Below are 21,284 nucleotides of genomic sequence, written 5' to 3'. Positions count from 1 at the left end.
TTTTACTTTAAATTTTTTTAAATTAGTATACAATTTCTTTTTAGCTTTAATGATTAACTTTAATGCATTTCACTTTCATGAAAATGTTGGAAACCGAGAGATCTAATTTAAAGTTAGTAATTTTGGGGTTAGATGGATAAGGCCTCAATAGTAGGGGAGGACATCCAAATAGCATGAATCGGATGCCATGGATAAAGATTCTCCATTCAATATTGATGGAAATTCAGTGGTGACAAATGTTGATCTTTCATTTTTTATCTTGAACTATGGGTGTCAGAAATAAGAGATAAATTGATAGTTTTGAAGCCATTGCAGGGAGAGAAAATATGAGGGATTGGTGGAGGATTGAGAATGTTGATCCCTTCATGTATAAATAGTAGATAAGTTGCGTTAGACTTGAATTAAGATGATGAATTAAGCCAGGTCATATGTCTGACAAACTAGGGTGTTCTTTAGTTTGTGTTCACTCCTCTATCTTGCATGAGACTCGGTATATATTATTTTTATTGACCATGTCTATAATCAAAATCAAGTATCAAATTAAACCATCTAGAAAGTGTTGATAATTTATTGCAAGTTTAGCCCATTGTAATGAAGGTTAGAAGTAGAAAATTGTTTTTCTAGATGTTGAAATAGTAGTTATTCAAATGTCAATTTGAAATATTAGATATTCAAAATTTGAATATATTTGAATATTTCTAGATCATTATTAAGTGCCAAACTTTTTTACGTTAATATATTATCTTAAGCATATTTATTTATCAAGGATATGTGTAGATGTATTAACATTATTAAATTATTTTATGTTGTTTATGATTCTTTAGCATTCAATTTCTTGTTATTATCATTATAGTTATATTTCTTATATTAGTAATATAAATATAATTTTAAAATAGATAATAAAGATAAGAAGGATTTCAAGTTTTAGTAATGTTGATTTTATTTATATGTTAGGTATATTTAGTCTATTATAATGATGAAAATTACATATATGAACTGAATTTCAAAAATTTAATAGTCTAAAGGTAAGAATTTAGTGTATAGATATCTTAAACACATCTATCTCAGTAATATCATTATTGAATTATTTCATTCCATTAAGAATTATTTCATTCTTAATATGTCATGTTATCATTATAATTTTGTGTCTTACTATAATATTGATTGTTCAAACTTAAGATATGTGTCTTAGCATTCCTAGATTGATCTTGAATGTCAACAATATAGTAATAAATGATAAATATCTTTAATAATCACATTTTAAAATTGATTATATATCAATATTAAATTATACAAGTTAGAAGTGTTACTTAATGAATATAAATATATTTCTTAAATTTAATAATATAATTATATTTTTATTAGAAACATGTCATTAGAATAAATTGAAAAGGATTACACCCTTTTAAAAGATTATAATATCAATTATCAAATATAAGTATATGAAAATATTGCACGATGCTTTTCAAAAATAATAAAGTTGTATTCTAAAGTAAAGTTCTACCAATAAACATCAGCCTTACATCATCAAAACTTGTATTCCTTTTCTATGATTAGAATTATATCAATTTCAACCTATTTGTCCTTATACTAATTATTTAATTTTAAATGCATTTTAACATTTCAGATTGTTCTTGAACTTAAAACAATTTAAGTTTAAATACATGCATGTTGAATTATTTAATTTTTGTTAAGAATAATTATTTCTTATGATAATATTTATGTTAGTTACTAATAATATAATTATGTTTTGATTAGGTGTAGTTAATTAAAAATATGGAAAGAAGGATTTCTATTTTTTCTATGTTTTAGATTGTCAATTATTCACATGTTAAGAATGGAATGGTATTTGAAGATTCTTGAACAAAATAATATAAAATTAAATTAAAATTTTAACATTTAATAAATAAGTTGAAATGTTGAACCTATAATGTTCTAAGTTTAAAGTTAGTTATAATAAAATATGTTGAACCAAAAAAATACAATAATTTCAACTACATTTTAGTGTATATGTACCATATTAAAAGGTAAGCATTTAATTTGTGTTCATTTCGGGATCATTTTTGGCCTATTTTAGCATGGTTCTTATGGTAGGACCTCAAATTGTAGTTAAATGTATATTTAATTCAAATAAAAGTCTTTCTTCTTAGTTAATCTCATTTAAACTTGAAATTGGCTCTAACTTCTATGTATTTCCTATTTTTCCATCCATTTTCATAATTCATCATCCACCTAGGTCCTTTACATGCACTTTTGGATTTCTAAATATTTCTTGATTTTCTAGAAAATAGGACCTTTCATCACCCATTCTTGTCATGCACCCCTAAGTCATGGGAAAAAAAGGTATGCCTAGAAAAGGTTGACTATGTCATCCTTGTCTTAGATAAGGATTCCTAAGTTTGTCTTGTCCTAGGAATTTTCTTTTAGTGGGATTTGTACTCAATGCAGAGGTTGATCTTTTAGACATTTAATTGGCATCAACCATGAAAAACCTAAGACTTACAATACATATAAAAGGACACATCTTCCTCTCATTTTCACATCTTATATCCATGACCATATCATTATCAACTTATAGAATCATTAGAAAGTAATTTATTGTGCATTAAATATTCAAGAAAGCATTATGTTAAAAGTATATATTATCAACTATTCAAATACAATCAAGCATTCAAAGTGCATGGAAGCTATCAACCATTTGATTTTTTCATTTCATCAATTCCATAATGAATTCAAGGCATTTCCTTCCTTATATCTATCTTTTGTCCCCTGTTTAATCCCAAAAAAGGAGTTTTATATCAAGGAAGGAGATCTAAATTCATCCATCAAGCCTTTTTCTTCCTCAGTTTAACATTTTGGCAAATTACAACATCTACTACTTGAGGTTTTTTGTTACATGATTTTCTTTATTTTTTATGTTGATTCAGGATGGTTGCATCAACATGTACTTAATCACATTCTAAGAACCAATTATAGATCTTTTATATATTTCATTTGTTTTGGAGATAAAAAGACTAGGTAAACTTTTCTAGAGAAGATCATTTTTTCTGACATTGTCTTGAGGATCTAAGATTTTTTAAAATAGAGGTTATAGAGGCTAGGAGCCTAGATCTAGAGCTTTACTTGATCTAGATAGCTTTGTGAAAATTAAAATTAGATATGAAGTTCACTCTTCCTCTCCTAGCTTCAAGGTGATGCCATTCCTCTTATTTGCATCTTGTACTTACTTTCATAAATCATATTCAGCTTCTCTTACATATCATTGTCCTCCTTGTCGCAAGGAATTGAAAACCCTATATTGGGTAGATCATTAATTAGCACCCTTTCACTTTTAGTTTTACTAATCAAATTCATTTTGTTGGAGGTTTTAAATTTTAATAAATGTAGGATGTGGAATCTAGCAATGTCTAATATTTCTAACCATTTCTTATATTAAATTTTGGCCAACCTAACTTATAATATTCCTATTTTGATCTTGGTGTCAAATTGTTTTTCTATATCTAGGTCTATTTTGTAAGAATTTACAATATTTGAATTTAGACATTTTCAATTATATTTTTGTTGCATTGTATGAATTTTTCTATCTATAGATCTCTTCAATATACATTTTGATTTTAGGAATAAACCTTCTTGTTGTCACTCCTTTCTCAACACCTTGATATAGTTTGTGTTCATCATGGAAATTTCTAAGTTGGGGTGATGTGTTATATCTTGTATTGTTACATTCTTTCTTATCTCTCTTTCTCAATCTCTTGAACTGAATCATACTTTCTTAAACTTGATGACATTTTTATCCTTCATGAAATTCACACCCATGACATTATGAGATTATAAAACCAAATATATTCCTCCCTTATAGTGAACATTTTGAAATCTTTATCAATATATCATGTAGTTTTCTTCTTAAAATCTTAACAAGATGCATAAGTTGTATGAATGAATCTAACCAAAAATGTTAAGGCTCCTAAACTTACTTCTCAATTCTCACTAGTCATCCTCAATGCCAAAATTCTAGAGATTTGCGATAGAAAGACCTAAATATTCTCCTCCTCAAATTGCTATCATATATAGTCTTAAATTTCTAATTCCTTTAATATATGGTATAACCTTAATCATAATCTATATATATTCCTATTTCCTAGATAATCTCTCTCCAAGAATATTATTTAATGCTCCTTAGCTTCTACTCACAAAAATCAATCTAAGTTATCCTTACACCAAGAGAATAAATATCCTAAGGAATATCATGTTCCCCATGATCATTATTCTCTATGTCACATCATCCTACCTTACCAAAACCTTCTCATAATCTTTCACTCTATAAGTATTGTTCAACTTTAGCCAAATGAATCTTGTTGGAAGTTTAATTAGGAAACTAAGACACTAAGAGGGGGGATGAATCAAGATCTATACAAATTCTATCCTTCAAAACAACTTTACTTCATTCACCATATTGGCCATCTCATATCTAGTTTATGCATAACATAACTTGAAATATCAAATGTTGAAATAGATCTAATTAAGTATCACATCCATGAAATGTAAACACATAACACAAAAGATTTTGGAAACCTAGAATTCCTCCAAGGTGAAGGTAAAACTAGGGTGGGGATGATACCCACAAATCTTCACTACTACAATAACAAATTTAACCTATTAGGGTTATAATTTTTATCTTTTCTAATGATCTACCTTGTGAGGGGTCTAATCTGTAAAAGCTTCAAGAATGTTAGGTCTACCTTGATTAAAGGATTTTACACTTAGAATGAAGTAAGGAATCTATTAGCAGATTTACAAAGGTTTGTTAAGAGATTTGTCTTGATTCACTCTGACAAAATTGAATTAGTACCTGATCCTTCCATCTACAATTATAATTGTTGATTATAGATCTCCTCCTTCCAATATCTGGTCTCTTATTTGATATATATTTGTTGAGTCCTTCATTTCTTCATTAGGTTGCTAACTTTGTTCACTTCACAACTTTCTCTTGCAACATCCAAAACTTAACTCCTTTGCACAATACTTCACTACATTCACACACTTCACATTCTCTTCTGTGATAGCTCACTTTGTGCATGAAAATAGGGTTTGGATCTGCCTATATAAAGACTTTTGTAGAGTCTTCTAAATGCTTCCCATTTTTCCTTTTTATCTGATTGGTTGTTCATTCCTCATAGGGATCGATGATCCATGTCAGAATATGTAACAACCTCTATAACAAACTCTACGATCATTAAATGTCATGTCCAAGTCAGCTTGAAATGGTTTACCTCAAAGTTTGTATCATTCAATATTTTTATGTTCTCTCTTTGTTACTTGACATTCACTATCTCTGATCCTTGGTCATAACTAATTTTCTTGTTGTTTCTTGGCCTTAAGTGAACTTGGCTCCTTCTATATAACTCAGTATCTATGTGCTCTTGTCTGCTTAGAATTCACTATACTCAGCTTGTATTGAAAGTACTTGGTGACCAAAGACTTAGTTGGCTCTTATAGAGCTCAACTTATAGATGATTATTTATAAGTCTTTACATGACTCGACCTATATAGAGTAGCTCAGTCACAGTGATGACCAATTGACTTTGCACTGTATATGACTAAGTGTTTGACATTAATAGACAACAAAACTTAGAGATACCAACAATCTCCCCCTTTGACATTAGTGGTAAAAATAATTTGTCATGATTACCTCTTTACATCACATAAATGGTACTCCCCCTAAGCCTATGACTTCGTTCTTATAGAACCTCAAAACTTGCTTTTACAATACAATATACAATACATAGTTTACATGACTCAAATTAGTCTGATTGTAGCTTTGTCATACCTTGTCTAATTTTTGACTCTTTGAACTTCATATCTTTGTATTTTTATGATTCCTTTTCTTATCATTCCCCATTGTATTTATCAATCATCTTGATCTATATCCCTCTTTTTTTTTACACTTATATTTGTTGTTGGGGTTGTGTAGGTGGAATCAAACCACATTTTTCAATGAATGGTTTATATGTTTAATTGATTGTGGAAATATCAAAATCCCATGCAGTTCTTATATATTCTAAAACATTAATTTTTAACTCCAAATTGGTTGCGTGTCAAGTCAATTAATCTATTAACAATTGAAAGATTATGGTCTATTTGCACTAGATCCTTTGCTAAAGCTAGCTCACATTTCATTTATAGGATCCATATTTTGGGATTAAAGAACCAATTATAGGTCTTTTATAGATTTATTATTATTGGAGATAAAAAATACTAGGTCAACTTTTCTAGACAAGGTCAATTTTTTTGACATTGTACTTTGTATCTAAGCTTTTTAGAAAATAGAAGTTACAAACACCAGAAACCCATATTTGGAGCTTTACTTGATTTATATAGCTTTGCAATAGTCAATATAATATATATAAATTTTACTCTTCCTCTCCTAGATTTAAGGTGAGCTCATTCCTCTTATTTTAATCTTGCACTTACTTTAATATATTAGATTAACCTTATCTTACATATCATAATCATCCCTGTCTCAAGGAATGAAAACCCTATGTTGTGTAGATCACTAATTAGCACCATTTCTCTTTTGGTTGCACTGATCAAATTCATTTTGTTTGAAGGTTTTGTATTCTATGTATGTAAGATGTGGGATATAGAAACACCTAACCATTTATTATATTGCATTTTGCAACCATGAATTTATATATTTCTATTTTGATCTTTGTGTTAGATTGTAACAATTTTTCTATCTATATGTCTTTGGTATACATTTTGACTATAGGAATAGACCACCTTGTTGTCACTCTTTTCTCAACACCTTGATATTATTTTTGTTGATCGTAGAACTTTCTAAGTTGGAGAGGCACGTGCTATAACTTATATCATTTATTTCCTCTCTTTCTAAATATCATGAAGTGAATCATACTTAAACTTGATGATATTTTTATTCTTTCATGGAAATATTACCTATGGCATCATGAGCTTATTAAAACAAATGTATTCCTCCCTTCTAAATCAAATTCCAAGATCTTTATTAATATATAATGTGGTGTCATTTTAAAATCTTAAAAAGATGCATAAGTCTAGTATAAATAACATAAGGCATAACAATTGCAATACAACTGTTGAAGCCTTTAAAGCCATAGCAACTACCAAGCAATCTATGTGAACAAGCATGAATCTACACATCCCATGCCATGCTTCCAACCTTCACAAATACTCCCTTGGCTAACCTGTCAAGCCTTGTCCTACTCAACTCTTTCCTTTTCCCATGTAGCTTGTCATATAAAAACTACCCTTGTGGCTACTCATATAGTATCAAGTCCCACAAAACCACTAAGTCCAGTATTACATAAACCATGTGCTACCTAACCCCTTGACCCCACATTTAATATTGGAAATTTAATTTTTTTTACCAATATTAAATAATTACATGAAATATTATCATAATGTTACAATACAACTCATCAAGTATATCTCATGGGAATCTCTACATGTTGTACATTCATCTAGGTGCGACATTAAATTATAAAATAAAAATAATACAATATAACAATATTATGTAATGTGTACAATGCCCATAATCTCAACAATCTCCCACTTGTTGTATACATTGCATATGCTCAATCTGTAGCCACATAAATACATAAGGAAACAATTCCTCCTAGCAAATCCCTCATCATGGATCAAAGTACACCATGTGCTCCATCCTAGTTCCCACAACAAAATAAAAGTATCTAGCCTCTCAAACATGAATGATCTCACCTCCTATTATACCACTACCACCAAACATACATAAAAGCCATCCAAAGAGAAAGCCACACAACCTATTGCATTAGACGATCATAAAATCCTATACCAACTAAAATTCCAAGCACAAAAACCTAATCCAAAAGGAAATCATATGTATCCATAGTTGTCAAATATCCATAGCTTAAATAACACCCATGAAAAGTGCCAACCCATCCAAATATCCATACCTCCAATGGTATAATAAGTGAATCTCACATCACCAACATATCTAATCTATAACTTACAATCACAATCCTTAAGATAAATACCTACCACATATATACCATGAAGCTCCCACTGCAAAATATAATGTCAAATATATAACAAATCCACTCACAACATCTCAAAGAAGTGAATCCATCTAGTATCAAGGACATCCATAATACATAAACCAATAACCCACAAGAACAAAGTGTCTCGTAATGAGTCCCCAACACTCTCTCAAGTTCTCCACAACCAACAAAGGAAAGAGATAAAGGAATAAGCATCACATCTCTCACATGACATACATGAACACAAACTAATGATCACAATCTCTAACCAATCTCAAATCTAATGTAAGTAAAATTGAAAATCTAGGAAGATAACCAAGACCAAAGAAAAACCATATATATCATAACTAGTATCATGTCCTTCTACACACACCTCTAGATGTAAACTCTGCAAGTATGATCTCCTCCATATAACCCCAACAAGAAGCCTTGAAAATGACTGAACCATACCATATAACTAATCATGGATGCAAGCCTCACACAAGAAGATAATACTCATTAAACCATTCCTAAATCAAGTAGTAACCATTCCTAATCCAAAGAATATGCCAAATATTAAACCATCTCCCATAACTTAACCAACATAACAACATATGCACAAGGAGATAACCAATGCTAAACTATCTCTCAAATGAACCCTTTAGAACTAACTCATGTACCATAGCTCAAGATCCATATCCATGAAAGATAAGAATAAACATAATGCACCTGAGAGAAACAATGGGCTATACCTCTCAAGTAGTAAACCGCTGAGTAGACCAAGAGTGGGAAATGAGAATGCTAATCAAGATATCCAAGTCTCCAACCAAGACATCTAAGAACAATCTCCTCTCATGTCCATATCAGGTGAATTCCCCTCATTCCTCCTACTGAAATCAAAAAATTGTCCCAAAAAATACTTCTCTAATCCAAGAGAAATCAGCATCACCACCATCTCTAAGAATCCATGAGCACCTATAGCCAATCAATCCATGCCAACTCTAAAAGAAACATAGCAATATCATGAAGTATCCAACTTATGATTAATGTACTCAATACAAAAAAACTAAACCAAGATTAATGTCAAAGTTCCAACCATGGCCTCAAGAACATAAAAATGACAACATGATATTACCATCTCAACCAAAGAGATAACATACTCTACATGAACATACCATAACATGTCAAAAATTTAAATGCTTATCAAGAGTATACCATGACATAATAATGAAACCATCCTCACACCAAGGATAACATGTCAAATAAAAGCATAAACCATACATTTATCAAGAACCTTGTGAGTCCTCAAGATGTAAGCATCTCCACACACCATTAAGAAAACCATCTCCACATACCATGAAGAACCATCTCCACATGCCATGAAGATAAGTAAGTGCACCATGAAAATGTTAAAGACACTTCTACAGCAACAAAATCTAAGACAAACCTCCAACATCTACAAACACTCAATAAAATATATCAATGCCAAAATAAAAACTATCACTCAACTATGGTACCAAGTCACCTTCGACATCATAAAACTCATCTTCTACATGAAAATCCTCTCATGCATTTTCATGGATTTAGTATAGGGTTATAGCAAAAAAACCATAACTCTGGTACCACTTGTAAGGAAACCTGTAATAAAGAATATAACAATTTCCACATAACCCATAATAGATCTAAAATAAATATGTAATTTAAATCCACATAAAAGAGAATAGACAACATAACCACAAAAATGTGACATAAGATATACCCTGGGAAACCCTCATTGAGGGAAAAACCTAGCCTCCAAAAGCATACATCACCATGAGTTATTTAACAAAAACATCATTGCAATACAATCATGGAAGCCTTTAAATCCATAGCCCTTACCAAGCAATCTATGTGAACAAGCATGAATCGGCACATCCCATGCCATGCTTTCAATCTTCACAAATGCTCCCTTGGCTAACCTATCAAGCTTTGTCTTGCTCGACTCTTTCCTTTTGCCTTCTAGTTTTTCATACAACAACTACCCTTGTGGTTGCTTATATAGTAGAAAGTCCTACAAAACCACCAAGTGGTATTGCATAAATCATGTGCTACCAAACCCATTGACCCCACATTTAATATTGGAAATTTAATTTCTTTTCCTCAATATTAAATAATTACATGAAATATTATCACAATGTTACAATACAACTCATCAAGTATATCCCATGGAAATCATTACATGTTTCACATCCATCTAGGTGCAACATTACATAATAAAATAAAAATAATACAATATAACAATATTATGCAATGTGTGCAACACCCATAATCTCAACAATTCCTCTAATGCATATCATAACCTTAGTAATGATTTGGATATTATACATTTCCTAGGTAATTTATCTCGAAGAATATAAGATAATTCTCTTAGATTATACTCACAAAATCAAGCTAAGTTATTGTCACACAAAGTGAATAAAGATCCTAAGGAATAATATGTTCCCCATGATCATTATTCTTTGTGCCACATCCTCATACCTTACCAACATCTTCTCATATAATTTCACTTTATAAGGATTGTGAAGCTTTCGTCAAATTAATCCATGCTCCTCTATTTGATTAATGATTCTTATTACTTTTTCACTCAACTTTTTGCCTAAAGGAAAGAAACTGTCTTGCCTTGTATCCCCTCCTCATTATGTAATTCTCTCTTCTCATTTCCTCAAAGCTAATTGGTAACCATGCATTCAAATTTTGATCAAAAAAATCATAGATATACCCCTTTCCATCCTAGCTTATAGATGGCACTCAAATAAAGAACATAGGCTTTTGTAAAGACTATGATTAGATGTATACTAATGAAAAATTTGGGACCATCATTTTACTTAATTATAAGATCAAAATGTTGTGGGCAAGGGAATTAGTCTTGTAGTTCTTATGTACATATCCATACAAGGTGAAGCCATGGATGGTATTTGCACCTCAATTTTTATCAACTAGGTTGTTCAAAGAATCCCTACTACTCTTTTATGAGGGTCGTATTAAATGCACAAGATATCCTTATATATCTTTCAATTGGTACCCTTTAATGTTTCAACCATTTTTGGTAACTAGAGTGTTTTGTAGAAGGAATAGTTTATCCTAATAGACATAAATTTTTATAATTTTTATATTAGAATAATGGAAAACATCATTCTAAAATACAATAAATTATATTCAAACACATACAAAAGAAAAATATATATTCTTTTGTAAGAAAATTAGCGAGCATACAAAGAGATTAAACCAACTCACAATTGTGAATCTTATTCAATGACAAGTATACCCTCAACTTCAACCTCAACAATTGAAATCCTATGGCACTTCATAATATACTTGGAGATGATAAATAGTGCAGATGAATAAGAAACAACTAGCCAAATTGGATTTTTAGTACTTCAAGATGGCAATAATTTCATACACATGAGATAGTCAGCAAAAGTAGCCATTTTCTAGGTTTAAATCATGGCCTTTGATTTAGAGGATTGAATAGGTTTGATGTCTTTATAGATTATTTTTCCAAGTTTACATTAGCAAATGATAATACTTCTCTAAACTAGTTTGGTGGTGAAGTACTTGTACTCTTGAAAGAGAGTTTGCAAGTTCAAATATCATAGAGGATATAGTATTTAAGATTTGATTGTTACACAATTAGATGCCTTGCTGCTATATATAGATTCAAAAAAAAATGACTAGAATACTTTTCCAAGATTGCAAGTTTAATTATTATATGCCTTGTTACTATACATAGATCCAAAAATAAATGATAGAATACTATTCTAGGCTAGAAGGGCCTATTTTCTTGGTAGAATTGGCCTGAATTTATCATTTTCAAATTCCAAAATTGACATATTCTAAGTTTTTTTTTAAAACATATAATGAAATAGTGATTTTTTTATTCCCATTTACCCCCTAAACTTGGAGTAATCTTCTATCTAAAAATGTTTAATTAGAGAGTTAATTCCAATTCCAATTCCACTTAAATGAGAATTGGGGATAAATAAAATTTTATAATATTTGGCTTCTACTATAGTAATTATATAAATTTTCTATCATTTCTCATTCTCATGGATTTCGGTGTCATTTTGGAAAATTTGTTAACAGTACCAAACCAAAGCCTAAGAAAGAGCAATGTCATAAAGCATGATTTATACTGACCAAAGAAAGATAAACACATTAACATGTTCCATTTGAAGCCCAAAAAGGTGATAGAACCAAGCAGAATTTGATCTTACTTGTAATGTATTAACAACTCTATACCAGTACTATGAGCTAACTATTAGGCTTAAACCATAGATAGAAATAATAATTACATGCAAATATAAACAATATTAGAAATTAATCGATCACATAGAAGAGAAAACAAGACACCAAGATTTAACATAGTTCACCCAAACCCTGGGCTATGTCCACCAAATACCAAGTCCAATATTATTATGATCCAGTGATTACAACCTTATTACAATCTATAATCCCTTATAGCTCAATACTGTCACAAGAAGTAATTTTCACATCACACACTATAAAAAAAACCCCTAACTCTAGGCTCTTTTATACAAGTATTTTTACCGCTTTAGGACTATAATAAATAATTACATGTTGGCCCAAAATCTAGATAAAATAGGCCCCAAAGAATTATGAAGTATGTACAGTACTTCCCTAATTAGTCACCACAAACTAACAATCTCCCACTTAGGGACTGATTATGCTCCACACTAAAAAAAAATCTCCCACTTAGAGACTTATCCTATAGCTATGTCACTACTCTATGAGGCTCCCACTGGATCAAACCACCTTGGACTCTATTATTCTTTTAGTCTACTAAGTCTAGAAGACCAACCAAACCTAAAGAGGATTTCAGCTTCTCCCTTGTCACTACCTTTGTAAACATATCTACTTGTTGTCATTTGTGTGTATCTTGTCTATCTTTAACTATCCATCATCCAAAATTCACTAAATAAAATGGTACCACAACTAAATGTGTTTTTTCTTTGAATGTAGAGCTAAATTCTTTGCAAGATGAATATCACTCTGACTATCTATAAATAAATAATTATCCCTCTAAGGGTGTCCCAATTCTTCTAGGAAGAATTGAAGCCATATCATCTCCTTGGCTACCTCTATAATAGTAACATACTCTATCTCTATAGTGGATAAAGCATTAACCTTTTGTAACCTAGAAACCTAGCTCACTGTTGCCCTACCAACAATAAATACATAACCTATAGTACTCTGTCTAGGATCAATATCCCTTGCCAAAACTAAGTCAACATATCCCTATAAATTAGTAGTAGAACCCCCAAAGTGTAAACACTTACTATATGTACATCCCAAATATTAGAGAATCCATTTTACTACATTCCAATGCTCAATTCCTGGATGACTCATATACCTACTAAAGACTCCCACTACATGTGCAATATCTAACCTTGTACATACCATAGCATACATCAAGCTTCCTATAGTTGAAGCATAAGGTACCTTAGACATCTTATCCTCCTCTCCTTGTGTCTTGGTACACATCTCCTTAGTCAACTTCAAATGACTAGGTAAAGCTGTGCTAAAACCTTTAGAATTCTCCATAGAGAAACATTGCAACACCTTTGCAATATAATCAGCCTAAGATAATATCAATTTCCTATTCTTCCTATCTCTTCAAATATCCATACCAAGGATTTTATTTGCTGACCCCAAATCCTTCATAGAAAATGCATGTGCTAACTAGCATTTCATCCCCTTAATATGATCCATGTTAGACCCAACTACAAGCATATTATCAATATATAAACATAAAATAATGTAGTTGTCATCATCCAATCTCTTAAAATAAATACAATGATCTAAATGACACCGACTATATCTATGCTCATGCATAAAAGTATCAAATTTCATATACCATTGTCGAGGTGCTTACTTCAAGCCATATAAACTTTTCTTCAATCTGTACATTAAGTTCTCCTTACCTTTGACCTTAAAACCCTATGGCTGATCCATATATCTCTTCATCCAAATCATCATAAACAAATTTTTTTTTAACATCAAGTTGCTACAAATTAAAATCTTTAGTAGCCACAATATTTAAAACAATACAAATAGAATTCATTTTAACAATAGGAGAGAATATCTCATCAAAATCAACATCTTTTTTCTATGCAAATCATTTTACCACTAACTTGTCTTTAAATATTTTCTCACCTCCATCCTCTTATTTTAACCTCTAAACCCATTTATTCTATAAAGCCTTTTTCCCTGTAGGAAACTTACATAAATCTCAAGTCTTATTTTTCAGCAAAGAGTCCATTTTGTCTTTCATTGTAGACTCCCACTGAATCTTAGTATCCACCTACATAGCTTCATCATAACATTCAAGTTCACTAACATCTATTAGTAAAATAGAGTACAAAGAAGGAGAAAATATTTTTAGAGGTCTACTTAGCCTTGTTGACCATCTAACATTCACTAGGGTGTGTGGTATTTATTGTTGCAGTTGTTGCACATCATGAAGAATTGTTGGAACATCATCTTTTGGAGTATCATCCAACACTACATAATCATCTTCTTTCTTCTCATGTTGCTGAAATAGATCTTTGTACAACACTTTCTTATTGAATATGACATCCCCGCATCTTACAATTTTATGACTTTCAAAATCCCAAAGCCTATAACCAAATTCATCAATGCCATATCCAACACATACACATTTCTTTGACTTTGCTTCTAGCTTGGTTCTATTTTTAGAATCTATATGAACAAATGCTTTACGACTAAAGGTTTTGAGAAAAGAATAACTCACCTTCTTACCAGTCCATGCTTCCTCTGAAATATCATAGCTTGAAGTAGTAGAGGAACCTCTATTAATCTAATATACAAAAATATTGATAGTCTCTCCCCACATGTTTAAGGGCAACTCTGCATGCAACCTCATGCTCCTTACACACTCCGTTATAGTCTTGTTGATGCATTCAACCACTCCATTTTCTTGTGGAGTCCTTGGAATAGTTTTATATCAATTAATACCATTAGTGGAGCAATAATGTTCAAATTCATTACTGTAATACTCACCACCATTATCATATCTAAGACACTTTAATTTCTTACCAATCTCATTTTGACCAAGCATTTCTATTTCTTAAAAGTTTGAAATATGTCATATTTCTATCTAAGGAAATAAACCCATGATTTTCTATTGCATCATTAATAAATATAACATAATAATGAGAGCCACTAATGGAAGATACATAAGTTGGTCCCCATACATCTATATGCACAAGCTATAATCTCTCACTTTTCTTTTCCTTCCCATTCTTCACAAAACTCACTCTCTCTTTTTTTCCATGTGCACAACTTTCAGAGAAATCTATATTAACACATTTCAAACCAAGTAAAACTTTCTTTTATTGAAGTACTTTAATACCTTTCTCACTCATGTGCCCAAGTCTGTTGTGTCATAGTGTTGTATCAGAATCTATAGTAGCTATTTGTTCTCCCTGCTCAACTGTGGCAACTAATGTAGAAGCATCTTCAATTACCTTGTTATCCTACTCATTTTTGTTCATTTTGCATGTTGATGTTGAGTTATTGTAGCTCTAGTGGATTCTAAGTTACTATAGTTCTAGTGGATGCCAAGTTACTATAGCTCTAGTGGATGCCAAGTTACTGTAGCTCTAGTGGATACTGAGTTACTGTAGCTCTAGTGGATGTTGAGTTACTATAGTTCTAGTGGATGCCGAGTTACTAGAGCTCTAATGGATTCTAAGTCACTATAGCTCTAATGGATGTCGAGTTACTATAGCAATCTAGTGTTGACTGAGTGTTCCTTCATGTGCCATGTTACCCAGTATATGCCAAGTGACTCTTCATGTATCGAGTTACCTAGTCTATGCCAGGTGACTCTTCATATACTAAGTTACCCAATGTATTCCAAGTGTCAATATTTGGACGTGATTTTTATGAGTTGACTTGTGGGATTTACTTTGATCGCGACATTTATGATAAGATCTTTTCTTGGGATGCATCCAAACCATTTTTGGGTCAACCTTCCTCTTATGTAATGTTCTATAATAATCTATAAGTCATTTTGGCAAGTATATATAGAGTGTTTAAGCTTAGATTTGGGCAAGTTTTTGAGAAGAAAAAGTTTTGAGAGGAGTAATTTTGAGAGCAGAACTTAAAGTGTGAATTTGCAGTTGGATCTTTGAATGTGAATGTAGTTGTAATTGGTCGTAACCCAGAAGGCTTTACAACTAGAAATATATGAAGATGTTTTGATGAATCAATAAAATTATTTCTCTCTTCTTCCTCCTTTGGTTTTTGTTTCTTTTGTTTTCTTTTATTGTGTTAACTCTTGCAGGGCAGTTTTGATAGCTGGGTGAGCCTTTGGCCCTAGTTATTTAACCTATTTCCTGTGTTAGTTGGTATTAGAGCTCGAGGTTCATTCTTGTAGAGATTGGATCATGTAGAACCTTGATTTGGCTTTGGTTGTAGGGTGGTAGATCAGTAGATTTGACCTATAACTTGCAAAGGGTTATGATCTTGCAAGAACATGATTTGTAAAGATGGTTCATGGTAGAAGAAATGTTGATGATGCTATATTGGATTAGTTGAGACAAATTTCAGCCAAGTTAGATGCTATGGAGATAGGCTAGAGGAGAGGAGCACATCTTGATGATGTAAGTGATGATGAAGCAGCAACACCAAACCATAATTCAGAACTTGAAGAAGATCAAGATGAGGAATGATTGTTGTGAGTGTTGTCTAGGGAAAATTTAAATCCTATTGTAGAAGTTGTTCCTTATGATGGAAGATTGGACACCAATGTTGTGTTGGATTAGATCTCTAATATGGATAAGTTCTTTGATTATTAAAGCACTCCTGATAATAGAAAGGTAAAGATTGTAGTCACTAGGTTGAAAGGTCATGCATCACTATGGTGGGAGCACTTGCAAACTAATAGACAAAGGAGAGGAAAGGAGAAGATCAAAACTTGTCCAAAGATGGTGAACAAGGTAAAGAAAAAATTCATCCCTGCTGATTACCAAGTTAGCTTGTTGAGAAAGATGCAAAATTTGAAACAAAAGGACATGACTATTAAAGAATATACTAAGGAATTCTATAGATTTGATATCAGATCTGGACATGTGGATGATGATGTTGAGAAAATTTGAAGGTACATTAATGGATTGAGATCTAGAATACAAGATGAAATAAGTTTTGTGAAATTGGAAAGTGTAGAAGAAGCAAATAAATATGCCTTGAAAGCTGAGGAGATCATGACAAAGAAGCATGAACGAAAGACAAAGAGGTAGAGGTGGTAGATTCCAGAGAGGCAGAGGTAGATCTCGTGGTGAAGATGGCAGATCTAATAATTTTATGCAAGATAAAGGAAAATCTGAATTTAAGAATGATTACAAAGGCAAGATCAAATCAAAAAGTGGTAACTCTTATCAAGGAGGTACTAATTCTTACTAAGGAAGAGGTAATTCCTATTCTAGAGGTGGATTTCATGGTAATTTTTTCAGATGTGGTAAAGAGGCATATAGATCTTTTCAATGTAGGTCCTCTAAAAGTGTACAAAGTAATAGAAATGTTGTGATTTAAGGAGATGATGAGGGTTCACCAAGTGCATCTGAAGCTCAAAAAAATCTGATGGTGAGAAGAACCTTATGTAATAAGGGAAGTGATGAGGAACCTATTTTAAGGAGAAGTCTTTTCAAGACAAGATGTAAGATGGCTAGAAAATGCTGCAAAATAATCATTGATAGTGGAAGTTCTACAAATCTAGCATTAGAAGAGCTAGTTACCAAGTTTTAGTTACAGAGATTGAAACATCCCAAACCTTATCATGTTTCATGGATCAAAGATGAGCATAAGATATTGGTAAGTGAGAAATGCCTTGTGAAGTTCAAAATTGGACATAACTTTGATGAAGTTTTGTGTGATATTATGACTATGGATTGTTGTCAAATTTTTTTGGGTAGACCTTGGCAATATGATAGATATGTTGTACATGATGGAAGATTGAATCAATATACTCTTTGGGTGAATAAGAAGAAGCAAATATTGTTGCCTTTGATTGAAATTCCAAATGAGGTTAGTTGCACTACAATAAAAGTTTGCATGGTTAATGGGAAACAATTTGAAAAGGAAGTAAATAAGAATCAAATTTGTTTTGCTATAGTTCCTAGAGGATCAAGTGTTGGTACTAACGATCGAGCAGCAAAAGCTACTAATGACTGAGTGATAGCAAATAGTGATAGTTGAGTACTAGTAGAAATTAAAAAATTGCTAAATGAGTATAAAGACTTTATTGATGATGATATTCCTAATGGTTTACCTCTAGTAAGAAGTATAAGTCATTGTATGGATCTGATTCCTAGAGCTAGTTTTCCAAACAAAGCACCATATAGATTGACACCTACAGAGAACAAAGAACTTAACAGACAAGTGCATGAGTTGTTGTAGAAAGGTTTGATTAGAGAAATCTTGAGTCCATGTGTTGTACCTATTGTATTAGCACCTAAAAAGAATGGAGAATGGAGAATGTGTACTAATTCCAGAGCAATTAACAAGATAATAGTGAAATATAGGTTTCTTATGCTGAGGATGGATGACATAATGGATTGTTTGAGTGGAGTAAATTATTTTACCAAGATTGATTTGAAGAGTGGCTATCATGAGATCAAAATTAGAAAAGGTGATAAATGCAAGACTACTTTCAACACAAAAGATGGTTTGTATGAAAGGGTTGTTATGCCTTTTGGTTTGTATAATGCACCTAGTACTTTCATGAGGTTGATGAATGAAGTTCTAAAAAGATTTTTAGATAAGTTTGTGATTGTTTATTTGGATGATATTCTGATATTTAGTAAGACTAAGGAAGAACATCTAGAGTATATTAGACAAGTATTGCAGAGATTAAAAGAGGAAAAGTTGTTGATTAATTTGAAAAAGTGTTCTTCGATGCAAGAGGAGTTTGTGTATTAGGGATTTTTTATTTTAGCTGATGGTTTGAAGATGGATCTTGAGAAGGTGAAAGCAATATTGGAATCACCTACACCTAAGAATGTGGGTGAGGTAAGAGCATTTCATGATTAGGCTAGTTTTTATAGAAATTTTATAAAGAATTTCAGTTCTATTTGTAATGCAGTTTTGAGGAAAGGTGAATAATTAATCAATCCAAATCCAAAATTACTAATGTTAGCTCTTGGAGCTAGAGAAGAGGAAGGGAAAATATGGTATAGTATCTAGAGGATGTTGGTGATTGTAAGTATCAAACTAAACTAAGTTAGACTAAGCTAAGATCAAGGAGGGATAAAGTTGCTCCCAAGGACCCATGTAGCTCATGTCAGGGTCTATAATGCCCCTAGAAATAATGTATGATCAAGAAAGGCCTAGATCAGCTGAAAGAGGATGTAATGTGCATTCAAGAAATAAAGCTCTTTGAGGTAAATGTAGCTAGAATACTTGGAGGGAGGAAACATTGGTTCAATTTCTTCTCTGATGCAATTGGTGCATCAAGGGGTCTTGTAATTTTATGGAATCCTAGGACTATCAAACTAGATCCACTGTTGAAGAAAAGATTCTAGCAAGTGATATCTTTTAGTACGTTAACAATTAAATTTTCAACATAGGCATTTAAAAATGAAAAAAAATAAACTAATATGTGGAGAAATTTTGACCTTTATCAGTAGTCACAATATAGTTGTCATTGTGATTGTTGATGACCTCAATGCAACTTTAACTTCAGTAGAGAAGAGAGGGGGTAGCAACCAAATCAGTCAAGTCCTCAAAGATTTCCAAGATTTCATCACAAGGCTAAAGATAGATCCTACACATGGACAAACAAAAGGGTGGGGTTCTCAAATATTGCAGAAAAGCTCAACCAAATCTTCTTAACAGGTAACTGGAACAATTTGTCATTATTTTTCAAGGTAGAAACGCTTGGGATCTCTAGTTAGGATCATTTTTTAGTTTCACTTCTAGTCCATAATGATGGTGTCCTAGCAAGAAGCCCCTTTAAATTTGAATAGGTGTGATTTAGAGTAGATGGTTTGATGGAAATGGTAACTGACTAGTGAATATGGGCTCCTCCAATGGAGGGAAATACAACCTTCAAGTTCTTTGAAAAACTATAACACATTAAACAACTCCTCAAATCCTAGAATAGAGAATGATTTGCTAACATATTTAAAGAAAAATATGCCATTGAATTTGATTTGGAGGCCCTCAACTGTAAATTTATGATTGAAGGTATGGACAAACTTGATTATTTCACTAAAAAAGACCTATGGGATGCTATGAAGAAATACTTTAGAGGGAAGAAATATATAGGAAAATAAAATCTAGAGAATCTTGGCTAAAGGAAGGGGAAAATAATACTAAAAAAATTATTGCTTAGTTAAATCTAGCAAATCCATAAAAAAAATTATGTCTATAACTCAAGTTGATGGTCTACTAACTAAGGATCCTACTACAATCAACCAAGAAGTGGTAACTTTCTTCTCAAACCTTTGGAGTGTAGAGGAATATGATAGGAGTAGAGAACAAGGGGAAATTTTACAAACTATCCTAGAATTGGTGACCAACGAGGACAACAAGATGCTTATGAATCTGATATCTATTGAGGAATTGAGGAAAGCAATTTATGATTTGGGAGGGGACAATTCATCATGACCACATGACTTCTAGGCTTGCTTCTACCAAAAGCTTTGGGACCTACTATGTATGGAGTTGATGACAGTAATGGAGGAATCACATAAATATGGGTATGTTTCAAAATATTTTAAAAACACAATGGTTTCCTTCATTCTAAAAATGGAAAATCTTGCATCTTTTGAAAAATTTAGTTCAATCTTTCTATGCAACACGGTGTATAAAATCATTTCTAAGGAGGTAGCGAATAGACTAAAATTGATCTTGAACAAGATCATCTCACCTAAATAGAGCATCTTTCCACCTAATAAGAACTTTGTTGATAGAATCATTTTTTACCATGAAGAAAAACATTGTGCACATTCCCATAAAAGAAGGTACATGATGTTGAAATTCGATATCAAAAAGGTGTACGATAAAGGAGACAGGGGATTCCTTGAAAATTTAATGAGGACATTTGGATTTTGTGAAGGGTGCATGAAGTGGATTAGGGGCATGACCAAGGACTATCATACTTCAGTCCTAGTAAACAGAAGCCTACGAGAATTTTCCACAACTTCCTAGGACTTGAGACAAGGTGACTCC

Source organism: Cupressus sempervirens, chromosome 7 (genome assembly GCF_028749045.1).
Source record: "Cupressus sempervirens isolate cs-2001-9-10 chromosome 7, ASM2874904v1, whole genome shotgun sequence".
In the NCBI taxonomy this organism is placed as follows: Eukaryota; Viridiplantae; Streptophyta; class Pinopsida; order Cupressales; family Cupressaceae; genus Cupressus; species Cupressus sempervirens.
The sequence above is the reverse complement of the archived record's forward strand: the minus strand, read 5'-3'. Positions refer to the sequence as shown.